Source organism: Rhinolophus sinicus, linkage group LG03, assembly GCF_036562045.2.
Source record: "Rhinolophus sinicus isolate RSC01 linkage group LG03, ASM3656204v1, whole genome shotgun sequence".
Lineage (NCBI taxonomy): Eukaryota > Metazoa > Chordata > Mammalia > Chiroptera > Rhinolophidae > Rhinolophus > Rhinolophus sinicus.
This window is the reverse complement of record NC_133753.1, coordinates 29,570,074-29,592,998: the sequence shown is the minus strand read 5'-3', so window position 1 is coordinate 29,592,998 and position 22,925 is coordinate 29,570,074. Positions and strand designations below refer to the sequence as shown.

The 22,925-nt window shown below is 35.9% G+C and overlaps 1 protein-coding gene across 6 annotated transcripts in view; it reads left to right on the top strand.

Moving 5' to 3' along the window:
• Positions 1-1,835: 1,835 nt before the first annotated feature.
• Positions 1,836-22,925, top strand: part of PALS1 (protein associated with LIN7 1, MAGUK p55 family member) — a 76,301-nt gene continuing 55,211 nt past the window's right edge. Inside the window, exons 1-2 of one of the 6 annotated variants that reach the window (XM_074327325.1) lie at positions 1,854-2,039; positions 19,374-19,614. The gene's annotated coding sequence lies outside the window, so the exon portion shown is untranslated. Of the gene's footprint in view, positions 2,040-19,373; positions 19,615-22,925 lie in introns of those variants that run through there. The other 5 variants (XM_019733672.2, XM_019733668.2, XM_074327327.1 and 2 more) reach the window with 5 other exon arrangements.

The following is a 22,925-nucleotide window of genomic DNA, read 5'->3' as shown; positions in this document are numbered from 1 at the left end:
TTAGTTACAAATTTACCAGGGTGACTCAGTTGGTGAACTACTTTGTGACAAGAATGAACAACTCTTCTGAGGGGGGGGGGGGGGGGTGTTAAGCTACAGATGACCTATCCTATTTCATTCTATTTTGGGATGCATATCATATTTTTAAACTCCCCATGCTATCATGTTAGATTTCACATGAAGAGGCTACCAGAATCTTAAAACTAGAAAAAAAATTAAAAACGTAGTTAACCTGTTACAGATGAGAAAATTTAGGCCCCGGGAGACCTGAGTCACACATCTAAATCACAGAACCAGTTAGCACCAAAGCTAAAACTCAAATCTAATCACTTTACATCCAGTTTCTATATCTTCCACTCTTCCAGCTACCTTCGTTTTTTGCATACAAGGCCAGTAATTTGAGTGATTTGGGGATTCTGAGAATGAGAATAAGCTTCATCAGAGAAGAAACTTTTTATTTGCTATAGGGTCTGCCCTCTTTTAAAGTGAAAATACCTTTAGGGAATAAAAATAATAACTAGCATTTGTATAGCACTTTACAAAATAATTTCCACATGTTTTGAAATCAGTAGCTGCTATCTCAGATCTCAGATGATCACAGATAGTGATCTTTTTTATTAGGGTGCGGTCCTGTCACAGAGTCCAAGCAGCTGGAGAAGCAAGGCTCGGTAGCTAGAGGGTTCATTTAGGTAGGGGTGTTAACGCAAAATTGCTTGGGATCAGCCAATTGGAATGTATGGGTAATGAGAGACTCTTTTTAAAGAAGCCATTTCTTTGAACAGCTAGATCAGTGGTTCTTAACTGGAGGTGACTTTGCCCCCTACGGGACTCTTGGCAATGTCTAGTGACATTTTTGATGGTCACAAATGGGGGTAGTGGTGTTATTGGCATCTAGAGGGTACCACAGAGAGACCAGGGATGCTGTTAAACATCCTGCAGTGCACAGGACAGCACCCACAACAATGTGGTTCAAACGTCAATAACCCTGAGGTCGAGAAATCCTGAGCTAGAGAAAGAAAAATTCATTGAGCAGCTGGAGGACGCTGCTTGAATTATTATTTTATGCATTTTAGAACTTAGAAAAGGTCACACAGTAACCTTTTGCCCCCATCTTGGATATAGCCAACAGTTTCTAGGGAATTCTGGAGATTGTTTATGTGGATTTCCTTGCACTGGATGGGGGTTGGCCCAGGTAACCCTAAGTCCATTCACTCGAGTTTTGTGAAACAGCTGTGGCCCTTGGTGTCCACTTTGTGTTTTCAGAACTCGGTCCTAGCTGGCTAGCTTTTTGGAGTCTTCTGCGATAGCAGAGAATTCTTCTGTGGGACGCGACACATGTTCAGGTGTTTAAATATGTCATGGTTCTTTCTAAAACAAGTGTTAGATTGTGTGCCGTGCTTCACAGGACTAGAGGAATCGCCTCATGGGGAATTGGAGTTTCTTCAGGAGTGGACAGTCATCCAGCGAGGTAAGAAGAGTCAAGGACTGGAGAACGTCAGCCGGCTCCCGACTACCTCTCAGGGAAACTTCGGACTCCACACATCCTAGCCAGCAGGCTCAAACACAAAGCAATTCTCTCGTGCCTCAGAGCCCGAAGCAGGTCGCCTTTTATACTTCGAGGCGCGCAAGAGCGCGCGACCGGCCGCTCGGAGCTGTAGAGCCGACCAATGAGTGAGCCCGCTCTCCCAGCCGGCTCGGGATTGGGAGAACCGCGCCAGCCTCTCTGCCTAGCAGCGGGCGGGGCGCGCCCAGGAGAGACTGGGATAGGCGCGCCCGCTGCGCCAGAGTCCCGGGGGCGCGTGCGCGGTCTCGCGGCGGCCGCGGGGGCCGGTCTCGCGCGGTCTCGAGGTGGAGTCGCTGGCGGCGGCGACGGCGGAGACTGGCGGTGGGGCAGGGGCGGGGACTAAGGATTGTGAGGTGGGGAATCGGGAGTTTCTGGATTCTTTATCCGGTATTTTAAGTGCCGCCGGGGAGCTGTCGTTTCTGCAGTGTTTAGGAACGGCCGCGGCGGGAGGATCGGTGGCCGCTGTGGTGCAGAGGTAAGAGGCGGACCAGCGGCGGCTTGGTGTGGAGGTCTTAATCAACAGGTCTCCCGGAGCGCGGCGGGGGAGGGGCGGCGGGCTTGCCCCCTCCCCCACACGCTGCGCGCAGGGCCCGGGCAAGACCCGAGGCGGCTCTGCGGGCTGCCCCAGGCAGCGGGAGCGGCAGCCGGCCGCGGGGGGTGTGAGCTTAACCTTTGTCCCCTGAAGGAACGCTGCCTGGCGGTGCCCACTCCCTGTGTCTTGGCGAGGGACCCTCCTTGGCGGGGCTCCTGTCCGTCCGGGCCGAGTTGCAGGGGGCGCGGCAGGGTCTCGCCTGTCCTCCGTAGCCTGGTCCCCGAGTTCGGGACTCCCAGGAGTCCCTCCAGGGCAGGTCGGGAAAATCGGCGGGGCGAACACTTTCCTTTAGAAGACGGAATGTAGTCAGCGTTCCTCTGCCTGACTCAGCTCCTGGTATTCAGCTGGCTGGTTGCGTTCTTGAAACAAACAAACAGTTCTTACTTCCTTGTCACCACTTTTAATAAGAGAAGCCTCATCTCGTAAATAGTTTCTGATAATTTACTCTAAATTTTCAAGATGTACTTTGAAGCCAGTAAATTGTTGTAAGCTGCATTTAATGAAAGGCGCTTTGAACAATCTTTGGTGCAAATTATGTAACTTCCTAATAATAATAACTCACCTTATGTTTAGTTGATTGACATACAGTAATGTGTAAGGAATTTAGGTTTCGGTCGAAAGGTTTTTGTTGGCAGTTGGCGCTAAACTTAAAATCTGATAGCTGGGAGCTTTATAGAAGTGGTATATAGTGTGTGTTTTGTCTCCGTACTTGTTTAGAATTGTAAGAATTTAGATTTGGAAAACTTCTAGAACAAGAATTTTGAAATTTTGTATTTCCTGACAATGTGAAAGCGTTAATATTTCTAACTTTTAAAGTAATAATCATGTTTTAATGATCGTATTGTGCTTTTGGATTATACCAGAAGTTAATAACCTATTAAATTCTACAGTAGGAACAAATGATATGTTGGTTATTGGTCTTTTTGAAATATAAGTATTGGTGGTAATGAAATTGTTAAATAAGCTGTTTTTGGGTTATGAACTAATAGTTTTTACTAGATCCCCGTGGACATGGCTTATTACACGTTTTTAAAGGATCTTTATTGTAGCAGGCTGAAGCTATTAAATTGTAATGTAAGGTCTTTATAGCTGAAACAGGCAAAAATACGAAAAGCAATTCATCGTTTTATCTTTATTTTAAAAAAAGCAAGTGAATGTTATGTACTTGAATAACTTTTGGCTAGACAGAGCTGGACTTGACGAGGGCCTCAATAATAGTAACTTGTTTTAGAGTTAAAATGGGACAGGAAATGTTCTACCTGGGGTGACCCAAGTCAATAGAGTGGATTTAACTGTTTCTGTTTTCTGAATTACGATCTTGATTAAAAAGCTCATCAAAGATATACCAAAAAATTTGGTTCATTTTATTTATCAATATACTAAGATGTTCTATTTCTCTGATAGTTTCTGATTTCAGGGTTTCTGGGGGAAAATTTCTTGACATAGATGCTTTAGAATATAATTTTTAATTATATACTTTCTGAATCATAGAATTGTTGAGTTAGAAATAATCTTAGTGGTTGTATAGCCTAACCTCTTCATTTTCCAGGAAAAGAGTTAAGTAGTCCGTAGTATGACTGCTAGTTAGTTGGCAGGGTTGGAACTAAAACACTTGTCTCCAGATTCCAAGTATGGTGCTCTTTTCCACTCTACATTGTTGTTAAATAAACCAGTAAGTTACCCCTCTCAAAATCATCTATATGTAGCCAGCGGGGTTGATTCTTTCCTTTACTCATTTTTTTCCTTTCTTGTTTGAATAACCACTAGCCACAATTAATTCATTCCCCTGCTGGAGGGGTTTTTTTTCAGTTTTTTCAATATTTCAAACAATAATAGTCAATGACTATCCTATGCCTGTCTCCTTGAGCACATGTGTGAAGGTTTCCCTAGAATGTAAATTTACCTGTAAGTGGAATTGCTGGCCTATGGGTTGATGTGCATTTTCAATTTTACTAGCTGCAGCCAAATTATCCTCTAAAGTTGTAACAATTTACATTCCTGCCAACAGTAGCTGAGTCATCCTTGCCACACTTGGAATTGTCAGATTGGCATTATCAGATTTTAAAATCTCTGCCAATCTGATGAGTGAGAGATGATGTATTTGTGTTCTTTTTTTCAAAAAGACTTTATTTTTCATTTATGTGAAATGAAATGAACTCTTTTTGTTATACAGTTGTTTTGACAAATGCATAAAGCTGCGCAGCTACCAAAATCAAGATACAGAACAGTTCCAGCACCACAATTCCCTTGAGCTGCTCTTTGTAGTCAGTCTTCCCTCCACCCTTAACCCCTGGCAACTAATCTGTTGTCTTTCTCTGCAGGTTGTTTTTCTGGAATATCATATAATGAAATCATACAGTATTTAGCATTTTGAGTCTGATTTCTTTCATTTAGCATAATACATTTGAGTGTTCATCCATATTGTTGAGTGTATCAGCAGTTCCTTCTGTTTTGTTGCTGAATATAGTATTCCATTGTATGGATGTACCACAGTTTGTTTATTCATCCACCAATTGAAGGACATTTGAGTTATTTTCAGTTTTTTTTAAATTATGAAAAAAGCTGCTATAAATCTTTGTGAACTTTTTTTGTGTGAACTTAAGTCTTCTTTCTCTTGGGTAAGCACTTTGAAGTGGAATTGCTGGTCATATGGTAAGTGTATGTTTAACTTTATTAAAACTCTGTGGTAGGCAGAATAATGGCCCACAAGAGATGTCCTAATCCCTGGAACCTGTGAATAAATTAGATTACACGGCAAAGGTGAATTAAAGTTGCAGCCATCTGCAAAATAAGCTCTTGAAATCAGATAATGTGAGTTCTCCAACTTTATTCTTTTTCAAAATTGTTTTAGCTATTATATTCCATGTTAAGGTTGCTAATCAACCGACTTTAAAACACGGAGATTATCCTGGATTATCCAGGTGGATGCAGTATATCACAAAGGGCCTTAAAAGGGAAGGAGAGAAGCAGTAGAGTGAGATAAAAAGATGTAACAACAGAAGCAGGGCCAGAGACGTGCAATTTTTGGTTTTGAGGATGGGGGATGAGGCTAGGGGGATACATAAGCTAAGGAATGTGGTGGTTTGTAGAAGCTGGAAAAGCTAGGAAATGGATTAACCTTTAGAGCCCCCAGAAAAGAATGGAGCTCTGCCAACACCTTGATTTTAGCCCAGGAGTCCTGAGTCAGAATTTTAACTAACAGAAATGTAAAGTAATAAATTTGTGTTGTTTTAAGCCACTGAGTTTGTGGTAATTTGTTACAGCAGCATAGGAAACTACTGGGGGTGCCAAAAAAAATGTATACAAGTGGACACTGGTCAACGTTGTTCAAGCAGTAGTTCGCCATAATCAGAAGGGTCTGGACACTGATGGTAACCGCTTTGAGCACCTCTTGTCACTGTAGAAGTCAAACGTGACTTGTATTCATCTTTTGTTATTGGTATATAGTGAGTATTACAATTTCAATACAGTTTTCCTTTCTTAAAATGTGTATACATTTTTTTTGGCACCCTCTGTATATGCTGTAAAGCTGTTTTCCAAAGAGGCTGAACCACTTTGTAGTTCCATCAGCAGTGTGTGAGTATTCCGGTCACTTTACATCATCATCAGCACTTGGTATGGTAAATCTTTTTTAATGTTGGTCATACTAATAGGTATGTGACAGTATCTCATTGTGGTTTTATTTGCATTTTTCTCATGACTAATGATGTTTAGCATCTTTTCATGTGCTTATTTGCCATCTACTGTATATATCTTCTTTGTTGAAATGTCCAAATCTTTTGCCCATTTTAAAATTGGATTTTCTTATTGTCGAGTTCAGAGATTTCTGTATAGTTCTTTGTCAGACATGTGATTTGCAGAGATTTTTCTCCCAGTTGTGGCTTGCCTTTTCTATTCTCTTAACAGTGTCTTTTGAAGTACAGAAGTTTGAAATTTTGATGAAGTCCAAAGTATCCGTATTTTCTTTTATAGATCTTACTTTTGGTATTGTATCTAGGAACTCTTCTAAGTCAAAGTCACAAAGATTTTCTCCTATGTTTTCTTCTACAACTTTTATGATTTTATATTTTACATTTAGATTTATGTCCCATTGTCAATAAATTTTTGTATGAAGAGAGACGTTTGGGTTGAGGCTGAGTTTCATTTGTTTTGTTGTTCCATTACCATTTCTTGAAAAGACTACCCATTCTCCATTGAATTGCCTTTGTCTCTTTCTAAAACCATTTGACTACATTTGTGTGGGTCTATTTCTTGGCTCTTGTGTTCCATTGAACTATGTGTCTATCCTTGGCCAATATCACAGTGTTTTGATTACTAGAGCTTTAAAATAAGTCTTGAAATTAGATTGTGTGAGTTCTCCAACTTTATTCTTTTTCAAAATTATTTTACGTATTTTAGTTCTTTTGCCTTTCCAAATAAATTTTCAAATTAGCTTGCTGATATCCACAAAAAGTTCTGCTAGGATTTTGATTGGAATTGTGTTTAATATATAGTTCAATTTGGGGATAATTTATATCTTAACAAAATTGAGTTTTCCAATCTGTGAACATGGTATTCTCTCCATTTATTTAAGTCTTTGATTTCTTTCATGAGTGTTTTTGAATTTTCAACATATAGTTCCTGTAAATATTTTATTAGATCTGTGCCTAAGTATTTCAATTTTTTGGTTCTATTGTAAGTGGTCATTAAAAAAACCTTGTGTTTCTAATTAGTTATTGCCAAGATACAGAAATACAATTGATTTTTGTATATTGACTTTATATCCTGAGTTTATAATGAATTTGTGTGTGTGTGTGTGTGTGTGTGTGTGTGTGTGTGTGTATTCCTTGGATTTTCTAAGCAGTCATGTACCTGTGAATAGAGAAATCTTTATATCTTTCTCGTCTGTATGGCTTTTATTTTCTTGACTTATTGCACTGGCTAGGACTTCTAGTGAGATGTTGAATAGGAGTGGTGAAAGGGAACATCCTTGCCTTGTTCATAATTTTAAAGGGAAAGATTTCAATCTTTCATCTTTAAGATATGTCAGCTGTAGGTCATTTTGTAGATTCTCTGAATCAGGTTAAGGAAGTTTCCTTCTGTTCTGAGGTTGCTGAGAAGTTTTTTGTTGTTATTGTTGTTGTTTAATCATAAATGAACACTGAATTTTGTGAATTGTATCTATTTGTCAAATGTATCTATTGAGGTGATCATGTGGATTTTTTTCTTTATTCTGTTAATATGGTATTAACTGTGTGATTAGTTAGTGTACTGACTAATTTTCAAATGTTGAACCAGCCTTGTATGTTTCTGAGAATAACTCCAGAGAGTTGTTTCAAACAAAAATCAAATTGAATTTTTTTTTTGACTAATATACGTTAACATGTGTTCTTAAAAATGGAGGATATTGAATGTAAGATTTTGTGAACTAAACTATAAAGTCAGAGGAGTCAAGATATTCACTAACAATTATGTAAATTTTACATATTGGTAGACTTAAGTTTTCTTGAGTTTTACTAGAGTTTATAGAGTTATACTAGAGTTTGTAGACTGTACTTTACCACTAGAAAACTCTTGTTTAAAATTAATTACTAAATGAAGAAAGAAAATGTTATTTTTGTCACTGTAATCACACATTCTTCATTCTGGGTTAATTTAAGCAAGTTGTTTAAAAGTATTTGGATCGTAAAGTATATTTTGATTGAAGATAAAATAATATAATTGGATTTTTTTGCTTGGAATAACAATAGTAGAGTTTTAAAAACAACAACAAAAACGGGCTTCCTCACACCAGAAAATATGTAGATCTTTGAGTAATTAGATAAATGTTTGGCTTGATCAGAATAGAATCAATTCAGTGAATATATTACATCAAAATGTGTTAAGTGAAAATATGAAATAAAGTACTTGTAAGAAAAAGCAACACTCTGTTTTGCTATAATGAAAAGTGTGGGTGCATTGTAAAAAGGTGCATCTTCATTAAATATATTTAATATTGTGAATTGTGAGGTTCTTCTTCCATCAATTCAGACTACAGAAGACAGTGTAAGAGGAATAAGGGTTCGGTAACCTTATCATCAAGCTCTTTAATTATATCATTTTTATAAATTTGGGCTTATCATATGATTTAACCATTATAAAAATTCAAGGAATTTGGCCTTTTGTCTCATATAATTTTAAAGTTCCTTCTTGGGCTAACAGTTGTCTTTTGAAAGACCCTAAACGTTGAAGTTTTGAGACCACTAAGGTTCTTGATGTTTTTGATCCTTTAAGGCAGGGGTTGACAACTTTCAGTAAAGGGAGACATACTAAATATTTTAAGCTTTGTAGGCCATATCATTTTTGTTGCACGTTTTCAACTTTGCTCTTACAGTGCAAAGTGCAAATGAATGTGACTATGTTCTAATAAAACTTTATTTATAAAAACAGGGTGTGCTTGATTTGGCCTGTGGGTTTAGTTTGCCTACTTTTGTTTTAGGTAAAAAGTCAGCAGGAGAAATGAAAATAATTGTTGTAATGTAGTCAGCTGAGTTGGAAAGTTCATGAAGTAATTCCCTGCCACACCTTTACTTTCCTTATCTATAATATGTAGCCACCTCGGAAGATGATTGAAAAGGTTAAAATAAGGTTTGGAAGACACTGAGCAAAATACTCTGACACATAGTAAATACTTAATAAGTATTTGCTTCCTCCCCCGCCCTCTTGTTTTATGGCTGCACAATACTTTGTGACAAATCGACAGATGTGAAATAATTAAGGAGATTCATTCAAGTTTTTGACAGTTTTTAGTATACCTAATTAGTTATTCCGAATTTTAGAAATTATAACTATATTTAAAGCTAAATTGTCCTTTGAACTATGCTTCTTTTGATAAAAGTTATAACTCTTTGGCTTCACAATAGTATCAGAAACTTGACATCAAAAAAACTGAGACTTCGTGTTGAAATATAGTTTCATATTTTGAGGGTTTTACATTGTACCAGAAAATGTTTGATGTCACTTAAAATGTATTAGAATACTTTGATTTGACCTAACAACTAGGCTTTCTATATTTTGCTTGTTGCTTCAGGCATTAAGACCGCATTCATTTAAAATAATTGACTGGCGTTTGTGAGTGCACTGAACTAGGCTGTGTGCTACTAGGATTTAGTTGCACATAAAGAGTGCCTATATTTAGGTACTGGTTTTTGTGTAATGTTTGGAGTATAAGTGAAGCTTCAGAAAGTTATTTTTCTGCCTTTCTGAATTTTTGTCATAGAGGTGGATTCAAGATTTTTAACTCCCCTCCAAAAAAAAAAAAAATCTACACTCCTTCACAGGTCAGAGGCAGGGATATGTGGCTATTGGAATAATCTTGCCCTGGTAGTTTAGTGTCAGGGCTAGGGTTGGATCTCAAGTACCAGATTCATAATTTTTTTGGTACTCTTTCCAGTGCACCATTGCCTGGTTTGTTAGCGCGATATAACCTGCCTCTGGCTTCTCAGAGATCTAATTTTCTTGTCCCACGCTCTCCGTTTTTTTCCCCTAAAGTTTAAACAGAAGCTGTTGCAAAGTCTTTATCAAATTTTACTGATAAAATTTTGTATTATTTTCAAATACAGTTAGAACTTAGAATATAAGTGTATTATACTCAATGTGAAAAAACTTGCTATTTTTAAACATCTTAAAAATTCTACTTTACATTGGTTATATTATTTGTATGATATTTATGTGTAAGGAATTGTTTTTTCTTTGTCCTACAAGTAATTATCATTCACTTTAGCATAGTTTTGTCTGCCCCAGTTTTCCTGACTAGTTCACAGAGAAAACTATATATTGAATTGGGGGGCGATATAGAGAAGTATTGGATGAAGTCACTGCCCTCAAAGGTCTGCCTGAGAAGTAAGAGTGGATGACAGTCCCATAGAGATTAGTCTGTATTAAGACAGTTTATTAGTTGTTTGAGCAGAATCACAGAATTGCTCAAATAATATGCAAATAAATTTTAGGACTTTATTTATAATGTTATAGAATTGTAACCATTTATTTAAAAAATAATATGCCACAATTTATTTAATACTGTTGGTGGATCTTTGAGTGGTTTCTGGTTTTGCTTTATTTTAAATAATGTTACCATGAATGTTCCTATACACTTATCATGGTGTGTGTGTACTTGTGTTTCTCTAGGGCTGCACTTTCCAGTATGGGAGCCACTAGCCACATAGGACTATTTAAATTAAGTAAAATTAACTAAAATTGGAAATTCAGTCCCTATTTGCTGTGGCCGTATTTCAAGTGCTTGATAGCCATGTATTGACGGTGGCTATGTTACTGCACAATTAGGTACAGAATATTTCCATTGCAAAAGTTTCTGTTGGACATCACTGCTCTAAAGTATATAATGAGGAATGAAATTACTGGCTGACAGGGTGTTGGGCCTGGTCAACTTACTAGATAATGCCAAAGTCTCTTTTCTTTTCTTTTTATTATTAGTTTCAGGTGTACAAAACAATGTACTAGACAGCCAAAGTCCTTTTCAGTGTGATTCATTTTATACTTCCAGCAGCAAACTGTTATTTCTTCAAATTGCCTCACATCAACAACTGTACATTTCAGTTTATCAATACTGGACATGCAAATTTAACTGTATATTAATAATCTTCTGTGAGTCTGATGGTCCTTCGAGTCCTTCCCCTGAAACACTGTTGTGCATATAGTATTGGGATTCGTGGAAAGTAGGTCATGAACCCCCGATCTGCATCTGTAACCCATGTAATTTATCTGAGTACAAGTAACCTGCAGATGTTTTTCAAAATAATGATTCACTTAAGAGTAATCAGTAGATACTTAAGAGTTTATGAAAGGAAATTTTATAATTATTTGCAGGCATCTTAAAGGAATAGTGTTCCTTTCATATTTTACCCTTTTATACTTTACACCTTGTTCTTTTGTACTAAAATTTTACAGCAGCTCATTTGGCTAAATCACAGTTCTTTGTACTTTCCCCTAATTCCTGCCCAGAACTCCATCCCTTGCTCCATCTCTTACTGTGTTATGCAGTCTGCTATATCCTTTGTATGTATTTCTAAATATTAACAACTACATTGCAAGGATGCTATTGTTTTTTATCAGTATTCTCCCTTTTACAAATGAGAAAATAGAGGTTCAGAGAGATTAAGTATTTTATCCAAAGTGACAAGACGAAGGAAAAGAGGTTTAGACTTTTAGGGGCTGTAAGTAGCAAGGATTTGAATTCTATTTATTTGACTCCAAAGTCCTTGGACTTTCCTACTCTGTATTTTAGCCTGCCTTAAGACTTACGTTGTTTAACACTATCTTTTTGGTAAGATTAAAATATTTTTGAGAAAGCTGTCTTTGATTTAATGTTTAAGATGTACTTGAATTCAGATGAAGAACTTTCAATCTGTAAGCTCCTCAACGGTAGGGGCCATATCTTTTTATCTTAGTGTCTCACTGCTTCATATGGCACGTACGTACTAGGTGCATATTATCAATTTGTGCTTTTATCATTTACTTGTTTACACTTTAGTTTTGCTTGTGAGCTTAATATCAGAGGCTTTTCTAACCTAGTATCCTCCTATAACTTGTTAGAATTTGAGATTTAAAACAATTCCATTTATCTTACGTCGGCCATAAATGTATTTAATGGTGGATTGAGGGGGGGGTGTATAACTTTAACATGTTCTTGATTAATTCTTCCTATGATGATACAAATACAAACAGGAATTTGCTAATGGCTTTTTCTTGCTTTTCTCCAGGCCCTCCCTGACGGCATTATAGTGCGTGCACCTACAGTCTTTGCACCTGTTAAGTACTCGGGCTATAGAGTCAGACTCGTGCCCAAATACCTTCTTGGCTTTTGTGTGAGTCTGAGCAAGTTAATTTATCAGACTGACTCCTTATCTGTAGAATGGAGATCGTGTTAGTGTCTGATTGAAAGGGCTATAGGGGAGGAAAAACCTTTTTCTCCAGCCTCTTAAGTTTATTCTCTGGGGCCCTACAAATTAAACTGACAAAAGACAGATTAACAAGAGAAATATGTGTATGGAGGCCTTCATAGAAAAGAAAGACCCAAAGAAGCAGTGAGATTGGGCAATAAATTGTGGGACAAGACAAAGTGACAAGACGAAGGAAAAGAGGTTTAGGCTTTTAGGGGTTACTAAATTGTGGGAAGGTAAATATGTGGAGGAAACTAATGGAAGATAATAGTTATTTTAGTAAGGTTTGTTATCCAGATGTAAGTCTGTGCCTTCTCCATTGGTAAGAGTCAACTCAGGATTAAGAGCCCTCTTCTTTGTACAGGAGTAAATGGAAATGTATGTTACCTTTACAAAGGGAAACTTGTGCTTTGCCTGTTAGCCAGGTAGGGGGAGGACAGAGTTTTTGTGTGTGTGCTTCTGCAGTTTCTTAATTGCCTTTATCTCAAAATAATCCTTATGCCCAAGTGTCACATTTTGGGGTAACAAATTCTGGTCCCCTTCAGAGCCTTATTTTGAGGATTGAGATGACATATGAAGAATGGTCAGAGTAATGCCTGGTGTATATTAAGTACTCCAGAGATGTTAGATAAGAAGTGGATAGAATACAAACCTATTTGGTGACATTCACCTGGAATGGCAATAAACTGCATTGTGTTTTAATAAATGTGTTTTGAATAGATAATGTGGTTATCAATAATTTTGTTAAGCAATTTTGCAGGAATTGTGTGAATTGGTTGTCATTAGACTGAGTCAGTGATGAATGATTATAATTGTGTGTTGAGGTAGTTTTATCTCTGAAATAGTGCAAGTCAGTGGGTACCACAATTTTTGTTGCCCGACTTAAAAAACAGCTTACATGTGTAGTGAGATCCAGTTCTCAGCTTTGTCAGTTTCTCTTAGTGACTCTCAAGCATTGCTTTAGGGTGTTTTTCACTAGGTTGTTTTTACTACACATTTTCAAATATTAGGTTGGTGCAAAAGTAATCACAGTTTAAAAGGTTAAAAACAATTGCAAAAACTGCAGTTACTTTTGCACCAATCTAACAGACTTAAAAAGTGACAATAGTTTGCAGACTTGAGTTGTATTATGGTGATTTAAAATGTTACGTTCAGATAAAGCGTTTGTTTAGTTTTACTGATATTAATGTGCTTGTATTAATATTGTGCTTTCTTTTTTTCTCCTTTTGTGTAATGGCTGCATTTCAAATACTCTTTCCTATTAACAAGTTTTCTTAGGATTTTCTTCCTCTTCAGGTAACTCCTATAACATTTTCTGTAGTTGTAGTACAGCACTTATCAAATAGCTTTGCAATTGTGCAGGGATTTTGTTCGTTTGCTTGTTTACTTAATTTCTATACTAGATTTTAAATTTCTTTTTCTTGCCAAGGACTATCCAAGTTTTTGTACCAAGTGGGTACTTACACTGTTGAGTGAAAGTATAATTTAGTAGCCTTTTTAACTGTGGAATTTGCCGTACAGTAGTCCCTCTTATCCACGGTTTCACTTTACGCAGTTTCAATTACCTGTGGTCAACTGTGGTTCGAAAAAATTAAATGGAAAATTCCAGAAATAAACAATTCATAAGTTTTAAATTGTCCATCGTTCTGAGTAGCATGATTCAAGTGCCCACCCAGGACATGAATTATCCCTTTGTCCAGCTTATCCATGCTGTATATGCTACCTGCCTACGGTCACTTAGTAGCCATTTCCGTTTGCAGATCAAGTATTAGAGTATCACAGTGTTTGTGTTCAGGTAACCCTGATTTTACTTAATAATGGTCCCAAAGTGCAAGAGTAGTGATGCTGGCAAGTTGGATATCCCAAAGAGAAGCTATAAAGTCCTTCCTTTAAGTGAAAAGCTGAGTATAGTATAAGCTATTTTGAGAGACCACATTCACATAATTTTTATTGCAGTTATAATTGTCCTATTTCGTTATTAGTTATTGTTGTTAATGTCTTACTGTGCCTAATTAATAAACTTTGTCACAGGTATATATGTATAGGAAAAAATAGTGGATCTATAAGGTTGGGTGCTATGTGTAGTTTCAGGCATCCATGGGGATATTGGAACATATACCCCACGGATCAGGGAGATCTACTATACAGTAATCTTTAAAATTGACCTTTTGTTCCCATTTCTTGTTGCATAATATGCCCCAGTATGTTTTTCTTCCTTCTAAGACTGTCTGGTCAAAATCAGAACGTGGCTCATACCCTCAAGTGAGCAATCCTGCAGCACTAAAAGTTCAGTGGCTTCTCAACTTGGTGATGCTTGTATCTTCCTCAGTCTTCTCAGCTTCTGCTCCTTTCCTGTTCTGATGACACAGCCCTACTTCTGGTCCTGAACATGCTCTCCTGTCACTTCTTTAGTCTGGTTTATAGATAACAATAGATATGAATCTTTACTATTAATTTTGCTTAATAACTCTGAAATGGTTTTTTGGTGTTTCTTCAGTGACAAGGCAAACTATTCACTCTTTTTTTTTTTTAACGGCCAGTTGTTGAATTGCATACCAATAAGCCATGTAGATAGAGGTAACCATCTACTAATTTACTGACCTTTGGAGCATACTTTTTTCTCTAGTAAGCTGTAAATCACTTGAGGTCAAAAGCTGGAATCTCTTATAATACGGTTTTAGAGACCTGAAACTTGTGACAAGTAATTGAGTAAAGGATTGACACCCAAGATTAAAGGGGATGGAGAAAATCTATATGGACTAGGCATAGAAATAGGCGTCTAGAAAGCAAAGCTACATGAATTTGTAATTAGTATTCTTTGAGAGTTGTAATTGTGAGTTATTAACATGATGAAAGAACAGATGCAATCAAAATTATGACAAGGCTCCTCTGGAACTTCTACAGGAAGGGCTCAAAGGCAGCAGTTTCATTGCTAGATTTTAAAGTGTTGGTGATCCCTTTTGGAATTTTTCTTATACTTAATGCCCTTATTCCTTTAGTAAACTGATTTCCTCTCATTTTTAAATTAAAGATGTAATATATTCATGTTTGTGTGGTAGAGAAAGTCCTGACTACTGAAGAGTCATCATTCTAATGATTGCTTAAGTACTTTATTTAGAAATTCTTATTGTTGCACTGTTTATGAAATTGTTTAGGGCCTTAGGGATAATATTTTTGAAAACTTAGGTTCTAGCACTCTTGAAAGGGCTTTGTTGCTGCTGCTAATAATTTTTACAGACCTTTAGAAGGTAGTTGTAATTTAAAATTTCTATTTTTTTTCTTTCAAAACAGTAATAATATCTTTGTGTTTCCCCCAGATTATAAAAGTAACATCTTTTTTGGTCAGTATTTTGTGAGATACCCAAATAATATGGAAGTATAAGTAGAAAATAAGACCTAAGAGCTCTGTTATTCTTACTTTTCATATTAAATGAAAACAGTATTGTGTATATTCTTCCAGATTTTTTGTTAATAACTTTATAAACATAACTTTTATGTGCATTTGTAAAAATGGAATGATATATAAATACCATTCCAAAGCTTGCTTTATTTACTTGCCTTTTGTTTTATGTCAGTTCACATGGAGCTCCATGCTCCAGTAGCCATATAAATTGTTTTTAAATAAACAGGTGAAATTCATTTTAATAGTATATTTTATTTAACACAATATGTAAAATATATTACCACATCCACATGTATTAGATACAAAAAATAATCAGATGTTTTGCATTGATTTTTTTCCATGCCGAGTCTTTGAAATTCCACGTGTATTTTACACTCATGGCACATCTGAATTAGAATGATAAATTTTCATTGGAAATACTTGATCGGTATTTAAATTTTATTAAATTTACAGTTGAAAAAGTAGATTAACATACTTAAATTGTTCCAAACATACTTTATGGGATAAATTTCTAGAAAAGGAATTGATAGATCAAAGCTTTAGTTTAAATTTTTGGTAGATATAAATCAGTATATGCCATTGTACTGATTTTTAGAGTCAACAGTACATAATGTCTTACACCTGAAACTAAAAAAACCAAAAAGTACATAATGTCTGTTTCCCGGTGCCACTTCCAGCACTGGACGTGACTGGTCACTCACACAGACACACAAACGCCTTATACCAAAGTAAATATTTTTACGTCTTTATGCTACCTTTTTCCCCCTTACTCTAATTGGAAGAAGAAAAGGGGTACTCTCACTATATTTTCTTGGGGAGAACAACAAAAAGGCAGAGCCAGGAGTCATGAGAAGCTGGGAGGAGTTAAGGTTGGGGCCAAGGATGCCAAAGAATAACTCAAATTGGATATGGTCTGCTCTAGTACAAGTCCAGGTCTTAAAAACCAGACTTCAGTTTGAGGCCCATCTGTGCCATTTGGCTTTTGACATTGGACAAGTCTCTTGTCTTTGCTAAGCTAAGTTACAAAATTGAAAAAGGAGATGGTTGTGAGGGTTAATGAGAATCCATGCTGGGTGCTTACTAGTACCATGAATAAATGGTGCATAGTAATCCCTTAGTAAACGGTAACTTAAGAGAAGAAAATGACAACAAAAACTTGAAAAGAGACACCGTCGTGATATTTATTAGGTGTGCTTCAGGAAAGTTAATCTGGTCGTATTGTGTGAAATAATTGACAACTAGAAAGACCGAGGGTGGGTGACTATCAGGAAGTGCATAGAAAAACCCATGAAAAAGATAATGTGTATGTGATTTAAGGTAGTAGTGTGAAAAGGGAGAAACGGGGGGTATATGTGAGATGTGGACGGAAAATTGATGGGAATTGACATAATTAGTTATTAACATATTTAAGGATATTACAGTTACAATTTTTCAATACTTGAATTTGACCCCAAGGGGATAGCTGATTATCTTATAGGATCTAGTCTATTATATTGTATTCATTTTTAAGGTATAAATTAATATTTTATTTAAATGTTTGTCAAGGTAGGACAAGCTAGGGCAGCTCACTTTGGCAGCACATACCGAAACTGTAGCAATACAGAGTAGAGAGTAACAGTTTTTAAATGTTACCAGAAAACTGGAATGTTGGCAACTCAGATTTACTTTTCATATTAGGAGGAAAATTCACAAGCATTCTGCTATTTCTACTGTAACTGCTGCTTGGCTGAGTATTTAGAAATTTTGATCAATAGATACCATGCCACCACAATGTGGTGCTATAGTCAACTTGTAGTCTGTTAACATATATAACAGTGGAATTAATTATTGTATTAAAGTTAATTTTATGAAGCAGTAAGTTGAGAAAAGATGAATTTTCTCTTATCATATTTTAATGGTAAAAGAATGATGTTGACCCTTGAACACCGACCCCTCCCCTCTCCCCCTCCCCGGGCAGTCAGAAATGCTTGTGTAACTTTTGACTTCCCAGAAACTTAAGTTGTCCCTAATACCTGCAGGGAATTGGTTCCAGGACCCCTGTGGATACCCATATATTGTGATGCACGAGTCCCTTGTAGAAAAAGCATAGATCCATAATACATACAGTTTGCCCTCTGCACCCTGTATGATTTGGACACTGCAAATCTAAAACAGTACAGGTATTTCTTGAAAACAATCTGCATATAAGTGGAACTGCTCAGTTCAAACCCTTGTTCAAGGGCCAACTGTAGTCACGTGATTTTTAAAAAGTATGTAGTCAGCACGGTATCACTGCAGAGATGTAAGGAACGGAGCACTGACTCCTCATAAAGGTTCATCAAGCTGTACTTTAGTTCTTGTCCTATTAACTTCTAGCTCTGTGACTTAACTTGCAATGCCTACGTATCTCCTGGAAAATGGGGATATCTGACCTATTTACCCAAGGCAACTGTGGAGTTCACATGAGATAATGTGCTTGAATTTACTGTAGAAACTGAAAAGCTTTACAAATGTAAGATATGAATATGTAAATTACCTACAAATTTTCATTTCTAGCCTGCCCACTTTGGTTTCCCTGTCTAGCAATTAACAGCCTGCCAACATTCTCACTTTAAATACAATACTTCTAAAGTGGAATTTATCGTCTTTCCAGTTCTCCCCATTCTCCTCGCCTACCTCCCAGGGAGAAAAACCTTATTCTCTGAATTTTCCTATTTTAAGGTCCTGTAATTTCTCCCAGATTGAATTGTCATGCTCGATATTTTAGAATTATATTTGGCTCTTGATCTCTAAATCTTGTGAAATCATCCTTTGTAATAACCATTGTTTGAAATGATCCCTTTTCATTCCTTCTGCTACTTCCTTTATCTTTCCATGCATAAAGTATTAAAACATTGTCTCTCTTTGCTGCTCTACTTAAATTTCCCCTAGTCAACTCTGGTTACAGTATAGAGTAGATTTAACTTTCTAAAAAGCCATTTTTTTTGTTGTTCTTTAAAAAAAAAAAAACAACACTTGAAACACATAGTCTCCCATTGCTTGCAAGAGAAAATTCAAACAATTTAGTTTAGCATTCAGAGTCAACTGTGGCTTTATCTTCTATCTCTTACATTGGCTCTGTTCCTTATCAGGACTGTTCTTGTTCTCCAGCTAGGCCATATATATTCTTGATTGGTACCAATATACTGAAAAGCCATATTGCAAGTAATTTTATCCCACATGTTTAAAAATCCAGTTCTAGTCAGTTTGAAATGTTATAAATTACCTTTTGTCCTAGTGCCTTTTTTAGAACTAACCCTTTGGATGCATTTAATCTTTTATTACTAAGTTGTTGAAGGTGATAATGGGGCAGTTCAAGTAACCAACCATTTGATATCTTTGATACTGTTTGGCTTTTAATCAATTCCTAGTACTATGAGTGTGCGGTCTTGAATATCGCCAAAGACCTTCAACTTTGTGTTTGATATAAGCAAATGGAGAATTTTCCCACTGAACTAAAAAACAAACAAAACACAATACTTTTCACTTCAGAGAATATTACATACAATACGTGGAGAGCTTAGTTGCCTGGTTTTTAAAAATGATGATCTCTTGTTCTCCCAATTCTTCTTTATATTGCAAGGTACTTCTATAACAGAAAAATGTCCAGATTTGTAAAGGAAAACGGTGAATGATGATTCATTATGCAGTCCCATTGGTCCCTGGGAATACTTACAGCTAAAGCTAAATTTTAGGCATAAAAAAGCAAGAGAATGCTATTATGTATTTGGATTTGCAAATGTGTTTTTCATAGAATTTCATTATTTAAACAAAACTATCTATGGACAAGTGAAGAAAAAATCTTAGGAAGGTATCCTTCAAAACACTAAACTGAGAATTAATCATAATCAATAGAGGTTTTTCTTTCTCTTCTCTTAGTATTGGATAAGTCCATGGTGAATAAAAATAATGGCAAGAGTGAAGTGAAGAGCTTCTATTCTGAAGTTTTACAGACTTGGTACGAGTCTTGCTTGGCTCTGCCATTTCGATTTGTGACCTTGGGAAGCAGCTTCACCTCTCCATACTTGTTTTCCACATCTGTAAACTGAGGATAACTTTGAGGAGTTGAAAGGATTGAATGAGATGACGTGTATGAAATTCTTGGCTCTCTGCCTGGCAGGTAGTGCTATTGCTTTTACTTCTAACTACTATCACCATTACTGCTTATTCAAACTGTTTAAATAGTCGTTCTTCTTGTGTCCTCTGTAAAATACCATGTCAGGATGTTGTAAGGATTATGTGATATAATGGATGTGAGTATCTATTATAACTGTTGAATTTTTATTTTGATGCGCTCTTACTTTGTTCCTTTAAACCTGTCTTCTCATTTGTCCTTGGGGATAACAGTACCACTTAAACATACAGGATTGTTTGAGGATTAACTACGGAAAGTACAGTAGCACAGTGTTCAGCATACAGGGTCAATAAATAATATGACCATTAAATACGCTTTGTCTATACATTTTATGTCTTTCCTTGTTTGCGTCACTCTTAATGTATTTATCATTTTATATGCATGTTTTGTCTTCCGGCCTTATTGTAAACATTTGATGGTGGGGAATGTATCATATGCTGGAATATATTACTAAAATTGGGTTTGCTTTCCCACTTAGTTTCCAGTATACAGTGTGAGACAATTTATTTGGCAATAGCTTTTATTCCGTTTACTCTGTTGCTATTCTGTTGGTGATCTTACCTTGTTGAATTTCTGGATTTATTGATCTCTGACACTAAGTATGTGTATAACCATGGCAAGTGACTTAAATTTTCTGGACATTGTTTTGTCATTTGTAAAATAAGAGGAATTCTTCAGATCGAAGTTTTGTCGTTTAAACATTTAAACTGTTTTTTCCTTGAACCTTAAAACTTAAAAAGAAAGGTAAAAGTGAGCTTCTGCTCTTATCTTCCCACCCACTGCCAAGATTTGAAGTTCCTTCCTGAACATTTTGAAAAATACTGGATTAGATGATATTTAAGGATCTTTCAGCCTCAGTATCTTTAGGACAACAAGAGTACTTGAAAAAGTTGAAACACAATAAGCAAAAATACCATTAGGTGGTTAACAAGGAAGCTTGGCTATTTAAAGTTTTGTCTTGAATGTGTGAGAAACTTACTGAATACTATTTAATGAGTGAATGCCTCAATTTGGGGTTAGGTAATAATATTCCAGGGTTTGCTTTGTTTAACTCAGGGTGTCTCAACTTGGGCGTTATTGACATTTTAGACTTCCTTGTGGAAGGCTGTCCTATGCATGGTTAGCAGCTTCCCTGGCCTCTGCTAAGGAGATGCCAGTAGCTCCGCTCAGCCCAGTCCTGACTATAAAAATATGTCCACACGTTGTGGAAATTCGCCTGGCGGGGATGAGTGGAGTGCAGACTCACCCTTGATTGAGAACCACTAGAATCCAAAAATGTTTAAGAAGATTCAAGGAGATATTTGTAAATAAATATTTGATTAGCTTTGGTAAATGGACACTGTAGGATGCAGATGTTTAATATTATAAACCAGCAGTGTTTTTCCAGCTGTTTTTTCCATGTTGTCTTTTTTTGGTCTCAAGACAATTGTATGGTAGAAACATGGGGTTGAGAATAAGAACTTGTAAATTAAATCTTTCTGTTGCAGATAAGTTTTATATATATGCATTTTTGCCAGGAATTTTCAAAATGGCTCTGTGTATGAAAGTGTACATCTGATAAAGGTGTGTCTTCTAAGCTAGTGGCATTGCCCTATTGATAGCCAATGGAATTGAGCATCAGGAATTATTCTATGTCTGTGGGGCACATTAGTTATGTGGCTTTAAGTTATAATGTATGTTATCCCTGTTTCCCTTTGAAATATTTACATATTTGATTTTTACTTTGAAGTTTTTTTCGATTAAGGGAATTATGCTTCCATTCTTTACAGATTTATCTGGCATAGTACATTCTAAGTGCAGTTAGTTTTAAAGTTATGAAGATAGCAGTGGCTTCTTTGGAATTCAGTTATCTGGATGATAAATAAAGGTACTTCTGTCTGAAACCTAAACCATGAACCAGGTAGAATTTTAGAAATGCCCTTATTATAGGTCTTATCAGGATATTTCATTAAAGTGAACTCAGGACATTTGCACATGATCTTTTTCTTAATTTAAAGAACTTGATTTGTCTGTTGCATAAATTTGTTTAATAGTGTAACTTTTTTTTTACATTGCTCTGTTGAGTTAAACAAGTTCAGATACTTCAAATATATATGATTTTTTAATTTAAAAATGTTTTTACAGTTTTTTTAGTTCTCTATATTTTAAGGAATTGAAAAAATAGTTTTTTAATTAAATTTTTGGTGAGTCTATATATTTTTGTTTAAATTGTTGTGAGTAATAATTTCTGAGCTAAGACCTTGCATGACTAACCCAAATATGTTTGGTTTTGACTTGTATTTACTTAGTTTTAGATATAGCTAAGTCCCTTCTCTGCAGATGGTGTGTTGTACCATTCATTGTTGGAAACTGAAATTTATGCATTGAGTTAAACATTTATTGTGTGATGTCAGTATATGACTTGTTTATGGAACATACAAAGGTCTTTTTTAAAAATTGGTTTTGTTGAGATATAATTTACATGTAATAAGATGCAATTTTAAGTGCATAATTTAAATCAGCTCAGTAGGTATAACTTACGTTAAAATTTACTAATTTTAAGTGTTCAATGTGATGAGTTTTAAAACAACTTTATTGTGGTATAATTTAAAGTGCATAAAAATTCACGTTTTGTGGGTACAATTTGAGTTTTACTAAGTTTATATCATCACGCAGATATCACTGAAATCTAGTTTTATTATACTTCCATCACCTAAGAAAATTCCCTTAATGTGCTTTTGTAGTCAGTTTCTACTCCCATCCATAGCACTAGTTTTGCCTTTCCTAGAAATTTCATATAAATGGAATCATGCAATATGTCCTCTTGTGTTTGGCATTATGTTTTTCAGGCTATCCACATTGTTGCATATATCAGTAGTTCATTCCTTTTTTCATTATTGTATAGTATTCCATATTTATCACCTGCTGAAGGACATTTGGATTGTATCCACTTTTAAGTTATTATTAATAATTATTCTTTGAACATTCCATACAAATTTTCCTTTTACAAATAAAAATGTGTTTTTATTTCTGTCATGTAGAATTGCTGGGTTATATTATGTGTATGTTTAACTTTTTAAGAAACTGCCACACTGACTACCATTTTACATTCTCACCAGTGTTATTTGAGAGTTTCAGTTTCTCCACATCCTCTCCAATGCTTAGTATTGTCAGTCTTTTTCATTTTAGCCATTTTATTGTTTAGTATTTTGTTTTTTTAACAGCTTTATTGAGATATAATTCACATACCATACAATTCATCCATTTCATGATCTTGGAGGTAGTGGTATATATAATTAACAGTAGTAGGGAAGAAG